The sequence below is a fragment of the Rattus norvegicus genome, chromosome 15, assembly GCF_036323735.1.
Source record: "Rattus norvegicus strain BN/NHsdMcwi chromosome 15, GRCr8, whole genome shotgun sequence".
Lineage (NCBI taxonomy): Eukaryota > Metazoa > Chordata > Mammalia > Rodentia > Muridae > Rattus > Rattus norvegicus.
Window position 1 is genome coordinate 77,272,327 of NC_086033.1, and position 9,167 is coordinate 77,281,493.

At 35.2% G+C, this 9,167-nt stretch overlaps 1 long non-coding RNA gene across 1 annotated transcript; it reads left to right on the top strand.

Annotated features, from left to right (window-relative positions):
• The first annotated feature begins 3,585 nt into the window (after positions 1–3,585).
• On the top strand, positions 3,586–8,930 carry LOC108353042 (uncharacterized). The gene is made up of 3 exons (XR_001841527.2): positions 3,586–3,779; positions 5,524–5,674; positions 8,415–8,930. It is a non-coding gene; the product is annotated as an uncharacterized LOC108353042 (long non-coding RNA).
• The last annotated feature ends 237 nt before the right edge of the window (positions 8,931–9,167 follow it).

Below are 9,167 nucleotides of genomic sequence, written 5' to 3' on the forward strand. Positions count from 1 at the left end.
TTAACAAGGTTTTTAAATTATGAAAAAAATGGTTATTTTTATATTTGCTTCTCAATTAATTCTTATACAATTTTGAAGTAGTTTATATAAACACTGAATATTACAAAAGAATTAACCCGTTTTTAAAAGAACATGCTAATTTAGCCAGTTTTATAAATTCAAAATACAGATTTTTATCTTCATATTGTCAAGTGATTAGCCTTAATATTAAACATTTCTGACAGCTTTAATTTCTAATAATATTTTGAGAATCTTACCTAGAAATTTCAGTTAAATTGAAAGCACAACTTTTGTTCTTTACATCCTTGTATTATGTAAGATAAATAATAAACTACTTCATTATTCAAAGTCAGTCAAAAGGAAAAGAAAGGTCTGATGCCAATGTCCTCTAATATAAGTAGATATAATGAGAAATAACAACTATAATAATATATATTTAGTAAATGTTGAGGAGAAATTCTGTAATCATTCCACTGTTTTATCAGAGTTAATTAGTACAGTTGCACAAATTTGAGTGATAATGACAGAAAAAATATCCATGGTCAACAGAAACGATGTGTATTCTAAATTCCCTTTTTTTACACGACTAAAATGTTTACTTTTTTCAACTTTTCATAGGCATAAATGTAAGGCCACGTGTGTTATGAGCATGTAGTGAATAAATAATTTCGTAGAAAAATGTTAAATGCATTTTTAATTTTTTTTTATTTTATATTTTCTTTATCTACATTTCAAATATTATCCCCCTTCCTGGTTTCCCCTCCAGAAACCCCCTATCCCATACCCTGGCATTCCCCTACACTGGGGTATCGAGTCTTCACAGACAAAGCCATCCTCTGCTACATATCCAGCTGAAGCCATGGGTCCCCCACACATGTGTACTCTTTGGTTGGTGATTTAGTCCCTGGGAGCTCAGGGGTGTCTCAGGGTTGATACTGTTGTTCTTTCTATGGTGTGCTTTCCTTTGTAAGAGTTGCCTAGTCATGATGACTCTAACCTAGCAATAGAACAATTATTAAGGCAGGCCAGTAGGTCTCCCTGTTAATCATTACTTTGTCTAATCATCAAATTTCTCTGAACGAGGCTCAATTGCTCTAACAATGGGAAGTCAAGGACCTTCGCAATTCTGATGAATCGCTCAGCTCCAGAGGCTGTAGATACCAGTAGATGCTGCAGGTGACCTGACTTGCTACATTTTCTCGCAGGAGAAGCTTCACAGGAAAGGAGCTAGAAATGACTACCTGTTCAAAATGTTAAAGCAAGAGAGCACTATGCTGGCAACAGAACAGTAGTATCTGCGAATTCATCAGTCCACATGAAATTTACATGAGGCTGCTCTTATTTGAGGAGAAGAAAAACAATTTCCAATTATTCATTTTCCCCTAACTTGTGGCAAACTTTTTTTGTTTGTTTGTTTCTGTTTTGAAAATGTGTGGTAGTAAAGGAAAAGAAGCAATTTTTACATCCAAATGAGATGCAAAATCCAGCCAAATATCTGTAGCATCTACATGAATCCTTATTAAAATTTATACTTACCATAGAAACTATACACATGACAACTTAAAAATAAATCGAATTCAGATGCGGACTGTTTCTTTCAAATAAGATTGAATGCAGTTTTATAAAGTTTCTCCCTCCCTGACCCTGTATCAAAGATCAGCCGGAATCATTTGTGAACTACCCCAGAAGTGTAAATGCAGCCAGATTCTCAGTGCTTCCCTCAGAACAGAGACCAACATCTATAATTAAATTATGGATTATGATAACTTTATTACCCGTCAACTTGGCATTAAGCAGTGCGAATCACAGCATGGGGTCTCTGTCAGCTTGCACTCCTGGGATGAGTATTCAGATGAGACCATTAGAGCTGAAAATGAAAGCTGGCTTCCAGATCTCTGCCAAGGAGATAATGTCCTTCTGCTTTGTTTAAATGTGACAAGAAGACCCAGCACAGGAAATTATGTTCTCATGCTGATATGTTTTTTGTTGTTTTGTTTTTTGTTTTTTGTTTTTGGGGGATATTTTTTGTTTCTTTAAATATTTCCTAACTTTCTTTTTTTTAATTTTTATTAGATATATTTCTTTACTTACATTTCCAATGTTATTCACCTTCCTGGTTTCCTGTCCATAAGCCCCCATCCTCTTCCCTCCCTCTCCCCTCCCCTATACGGGTATTCTCCCCATACATCCCCCTTTCTGCCCCCCATCTCCATATTCCCCTGCACTGAGGGTCCAACGTTGGCAGGACCAAGGGCTTCCCTTTCTACTGGTGCCCCAACAAGGCTATTCTCTGCTAACTTTTTTAAAGAATACCAAGAAAAAAGAAAATGGTTTAATAGCTAAATATGAAATATCTTAGATTACTACCCAGAGCCAAGGTAAAGATTTCTCCCAAAGAGGCCAATCAATACACAAGGTCGATGAGGATCTCTCTCCTCTGGTCTTGCCACTAAAACATGTTTAAAATACCAAAATAATATAATCTCAACAAACATTTATCTCATAACCAAACACTTGCTTATTTTATTAAATATATACCTATATTAGATTGTATTATAGTTTGGAATAGATGTTAAGTGCCCTCTACACCTATCCCTCATGTGTAAAATGCATGGCGTCTTCACTGTTATTGATAGGAGTAGTAGAACCTTTAAGAATTTAGACATGGTAGGGGTTCTTTAACTCATTTTAGGAAAGACATCAGCCCTTGCAGAGTATAATGGGATGCTAGCAACTTCATATCTCATATTTTGACTAACTGGACAAGAGCTGAGAAATATCTGTAGTCACTCAGCCTGATACACACTGCCTTGCTCAAGCTCAAATGCAGTAAGCCTAACTAACGATTCGCTGGAATCTCCGAAACTGAGATGCTAAACAAATCTTTATTTATTTACAGGAAGATTCTTGATGGAATTTTTTACATTGATGAAAAGGCAACCAACATTAGTTTGGTAGCAAATTATATATACAATAGTTGTATAGTTGCATATATAGCTACAGTTATGATGGTAGTTATAGTTGTATATTAATGTAGCTATATGACTTCTAGTATACTTAGTTCTTTCTATTGAATTTTGTATTGCTACAATTTTAAAGATAAAAAGTAGAATAGACTAGAAACACACACTATTAAATAGATATTGAATTCTACTCATTCTTATCTATATGGCATTGACTTTACAATATTTCTTTGCTAATTTTTAAACTTTTGACCGATTTGGGAGATTCCGGTGTGGAACAACAACGTAGAGATTATAAAGTTACATCCTATTTTTGATGCTGATCTTTTGCTATTTTGTTGCCAAAGAATTACATGTACCTTTTGTTTATAAATCTGCAAAAGTGAATGAGGTTTTTTTTTTAAGATAAGATTTAATCACAGTGTTTGTGTGACTTTTCATAGGAAGAACAACAAAAGTTTTCATTTATCTGAGGTGAGAGCAAGAGATGATAATGAGGATAGGGCACAGCATAGAAACATGTGTGTACTCATGGCAAAAAGACTCAGGGAAATGATTAGCATGAAGAATTGATGGACGTTGATGAAAATAATAAAAATCTTTTATCCGTAGATACCTGAAGTAACAGTCCAGCTCCAATTCACCTGAAACGCTGGGCCAGCTATAGGACAGAGTGTAAGCAACAGTCCCATTTCTCCATACCCTGACCTATTCCATTCATCTGTTCAGGTTTCAGATCCTGCGTACCTATCCAAGATAATTAAGACATCGTAATATCATCAGTGTGACCGACCCCACAAAAGGAAGTTGTAGAAGGTCAAGTGAGAATTAGAACTTTCTACAATTTATTATAACTACGAGCCATCTGCATGCAAATTGCCTGCTCTCCAGCACTTCTATTGATATGCTTTGCCACACAGCAAGAAACCAAAGTGCTCTAATGGCCAATTGATATTAATAATTAATTCAAACATTGCTCTATGCCTGGCCTTTATCCTGTGATTGGCAGGTGAGCCTGCAGTTTATTGAAATGTACCACTGACAATTAGGAAATGTCACTCTGGTGCACATTCCACTGCCCACACACCCCTTTAATAAAACTCTCTTAATACCTCTAGTACCTGAAGTCTACGTAAATTATGCAAAACCTCAAGTCTTATTTTTAAAGAAGAGAGGAGCCATAATGTATCTAGAGCTATTCAGCTCCTTTTAACTGCAAACACCTAAACCATTAATGTGAGTTTGAAAGTGGAAGTCGGAAAGGAGAGCCTATGTCCATGTCTAGAGCAAAATCATTAAGATTTAAAGAGCTTGGAACAGGAGCGATGCGCTGTACTTTTATTCTTAGAAACTCAAGTTTTAAAATTACTTCAAGTAGAGAGGTTTTGCTCGCACCAGACTTTCTCCAGACCTGATGAGACTTGTGTGCAAAAAAGAAAGAAAACCTCCAAAAACTAAAATGGTCATAATAAAAATAAATAAAATATAGATATTTCTCTATGTATAAGATATGACAATATATTATCAAAACTACATTATATCGGTTTTCATTCATTTAGAGTGTGTGTGTGTGTGTGTGTGTGTGTGTATCTGTGTCTGTGTGTCTGTGTCTGTGTGTTTGCTTATATGTGTGCCATAGCATACCTTTGGAAGTCAGAGGATAGATTCAGGAGTCAGTTCTCTCCTTTTACCCACTGGGTTCCCATGATTGAATTTAGTTATCAGGCATCTGTAAATAGTTGAGGCATATTTTCTTCAATGTTTAATATTTACATTTAAAATAATAAACTGCTTTATACTGATAAGGCAAAGTGTTGTTGCATTTATTCAAACAGAAAACATATCAATTTTTTTATCTATCTTGTTACTGAGAAGAATACTCATTTCAGATTAAAGAACTTAGACAAGTGATAAAATAACTACCCATTCCATAGTTGTCAAAGAACTCTCTCCCTTATCATTGTTTATCTGTATTTATTCATACAGTGGAGGGCATCATGATCCTTCACATAATACCACACTAAAAAAAATGTTAAAGAAATATCAAATATGCAAGATATGTCATCTGACAAAAATAGAAGGAGGCCATGCATATTTCATGATTTTACATGATGTACATTGCAACTGCGCTCAAATATATTTCATCTGTTCTCTAGTCTTATACAGCTGTGTCTAGTGTTTTGGATTACATAACAGAATATAGATAATCATTTTTATTGTTATATGCTAAAATTATAAAATGAACGAACCACTTACTGTTGTCAAAGGATACAAATTTGAGCAAAAATGTATTCATTTCGGACTCAGTCTGTCTGTAATTTACTTAACGCAGGGTGTTGCCGTTGTCCTTCGGGTGTCAGTTGTCCTAGGCCAGTTCATTTTGATGAAGGTGAGCTCCTCTAAATCATCTGGACAGAAGCCTGTGCTATTCTTAGCTGCTATAACCAGCTGCATTACTTAGAGAAGGCTCTGTCCTTACACATTATAGATGGATAGCATCAGATAAGAAAAAGCTATCTTGTTGAATGGTGGCCAGAATTTTGATGTTTCTGTCTCACAGGTGATAAGGTTATCATTCACATCTCCAGGTGATTTGAGAAGATGGCTGTCTGGAGCGGTAGATAAAGACTCACTGGACTGTTAACAGAGGAAAAGGAATTCCAAGGAGGCTTGGAAATTCGTTATTAGGAAGCAAGAATCATGGCTCTCAGGTAAAGAGGATAAAAGCAAGGAAAAATGTGTGAAAAGCCGACTGGGTTTTCTTTATGACAGCATATTCAGTTCTGTAGGCTTATTTAAAATAGCTTAGAAGATTAGCGCTGTATCAACCGACTTGGTGTTTTTCTTTAATCAAGCAACATGGTGATATTTTTGGAGTAAGCCAGAACCATTCATATGGCGACGTAAGCTGTAATTACATAATATTTGATAATCTGCTTTACAGTGGACTGGAGGATATCACAAATGTGGAGATTGCTTTTATTTTGAGATAATTCCTTCCTCTTTCAATTTATTTTTATTTGGCAGAATTATTTAAAATAAAATAATGACTTCTGTACATTTGCATTTGCAAACTTCATGGGTAACATAAGTAATTATGCATTTTATTTCTTTACTAAATGCACCCTAAAATATCAAAATTGGAGTTCAGTAAAAGAAAACCCAACGTTAAAGCTATGTTAAGATTTGTAATGACAAGAAAATGACAAGGACTGTAACTGAGTGAAAATGGATAAAATTCGAATCATCACGATTAGATCTAGGGATACTTAGTAAGTAAATACATTTAATGTGTACTAAACCTACTCATCTACAGAGAATAAAATATAAACCACGAACAAATACCGGCATGATTAACATAATGAACAGATTCTTCTTAGACTGCTTGAAGTATCACCTCATTTACGCTGATATTTAATATTTTCAAAGAATTTGCAACAGTTCCAATCCTCAAATCCCTATTTCAATATAATAGGAAGACAGTTTTAGTATTGATTTTGGAATCAGATGGACTTTGAGTGAAATGATCAATTAATTTAAGGGATCATAAACAACTATATTTTTTGTTTTTGTTTTAATTTAACTTTATTTGTTTTAAGTCAATTTAAATTCCCAACCCTGAATAAGCCAACCGTTCCTCCCTCACCTTCCTGGTCTCTATTTAAATAAATCTGAACACATGAAGTTAAGTACATTGGTCATGACATATGAAAGAAAATACCTGGGGACATTGTTAAGAAACTGAATTTTAATGGAAATATTTGAACAGTGGCCATTAACGGTCACTGTTTAAAACTACAAAAACTTAGCTTTCAGTAATCCTCCTCAGAACTCATTTGACTGAAGTCAAGGGTGTTGTAAACTTAAGATGAGCCTGGTCTACACATTGTTCCTGCTGTTCTTCATCTTCCAGTCTCACTTCCAGAGCTTCTCATGTCACCTCCTAGGAAGTCTAGGATTGTAGGTATACACCAGTGCATCTGGCTTTTTATATGTTTGTCTATTTTTCTGTCTGTCTATCTACCTATTTATTCATTCATTCATTTAGTCATCCATTTATTGTAGCTTCAGGCCTATACAGGTAGCTGGACAAAAATAATCATTTATAACACACATTACTCAGTTATCATTAGTGCATGACGGTCTGAAATATCTTAAGATCAAACCTAAGCCTATTACACTGACTCAAGCTAGTCTCCTCAGAACTCATTTGACTGAAGTCAAGGGTGTTGTAAACTTAAGATGAGCCTGGTCTACACATTGATTTCATGGACCAATAACACTGAAACTTATTAGAAAGTTAAAAACCAAAATAATTCATTTACTCTTCAAAATTTTACAGTTTTGGAAAAGTTTACTCGACTTGGAGAAAAGATTAAAAGTATTGCTTTCAATATAAAATATCTCAAGAATTTAATTACTTGTCTCAAATGGGTGTTAATATTTGGGGATACTGTTATGCTTTTGAGGACTAATTGGAAGAAGCTAAGTCCTTGGTAGTGGCCTTTAATGGTTACACCTCAGCGCTGCTTCTGTCCAGCCCTCCCCCACATTGTTCACTATGAGGTACGTACCGTGAATCAAAGCCACTTTCCATCACAGACAGAAACTACCCATGCCAGCAAGCTTTCAGTACCACAAAGTATGAAACCATTAACAGAAATAAATCGTACTTCTCTTAAACTGTTTAGCCAATTTTTTTTCTCATGGTGATGAGAAAAAATTGGTATACATGTTTTATACAATTTATGATTTGCATCTGAAAACTTTCAGCAGCTAAATATACTTAGGGGACATTATTTTTTTAATAAATCTGTAGTTTTGTAGGTCTAGCCTATGCATCATTTCTCATCACTTGGAGTTACTGTTTTTGAAGTTGACATTATGTCAAATATGTCCTGAGGTCAAGAGATCATAATTTTCATTGTTTTAAAAATGTGGACGATACTTAACATGACTGCATGATATTTGTTGCTTGCTTTAGATCTGATTTATATTTCTTCAATTGGATTAGTTTCAAAATATCCTCACTTAAATTCTGCAATCAAATGAAAATTTATATGGGCTCTTGAATAAGATTTTTGAAAAAATAAGTATAATATCCTCATTGTTATTAAATATCACCTCTGAATTATGCTTCCATAAATGATTATCATAAGCAATGCTCTTATAGATTTGAGTGTGGGACTGGCCTTTAGAGCCTCAAGCATCTGCAATGCAGTGCTCTAACAAGATATGCCCTAGGAGATCTGCTTTTTTCTGAAAGAAAACAGGGGACTGGACAGCAGTGAGAGAGTTAGTGGGGAGGCAGAGGGACTGGAATGTGTGTGGGAGGGAATACTTTTGCAAGGATGTTAATATTACATTGATATTCATTATCACTAAGATGAAAAGATTGAACTTTTTAAAAGAAAAGTTTGAGGGTTATTTCTTGTGGGCTCTTGGTTTCAGGATTTATTGCATGCTCAGTTGGATGCAGTGAGTCAAAACTGAGGCAAGGACAATCTTGTGGCAGTGTGGGCTTTGTGAAGAATCCCAGGAAGCCAAGTGAGACAAGAGGGACTCAGGTAAGAAACATCTTTAAAGAGCATGCCTACATAATGCTACATCCTCCAAGCCCCAGTTCATATTGTTCCCAATACTCCATCACTTCCTCTTGTATTGGCTTATCCAAAAGATATGAATGAAACAAAATTTGGCTCATGAGATAATTCACTTGTCATGGGGTATAAGGCATGGCAGTTGTTGTGACATGATTGGTGCTGTTAAAGCTGCTACCGATGAAAAATGATGAAGATGATTCCTTTCACTGTGGCATACCAGGAAGCACAGAAAAGCCTAATCAAAGTGTATAGAATCTTGGGTCCTCCTAAGTGGGTTACCTCAAAGACCCAGGCCTTTCCACTAGAAAACTCCCACCTGATAATCAACTTCAGCCAAGTGGCTGGATATAAAATTAATGCAAACAAATCAGTAGCTTTCCTCTACTCAAAGGATAAGCAGGCTAAGAAGAAATTAGAGAAATGACACCCTTCACAATAGTCACGAATAATATAAAATACCTTGGTGTGACTCTAATGAAGCAAGTGAAAGATCTGTATGATAAGAACTTCAAGTCTCTGAAGAGAGAAAATGAAGATCTCAGAAGGTGGAAGGATCTCCCATGCTTATGGATTGGCAGGATTAATGTTGTAAAAATGGCCA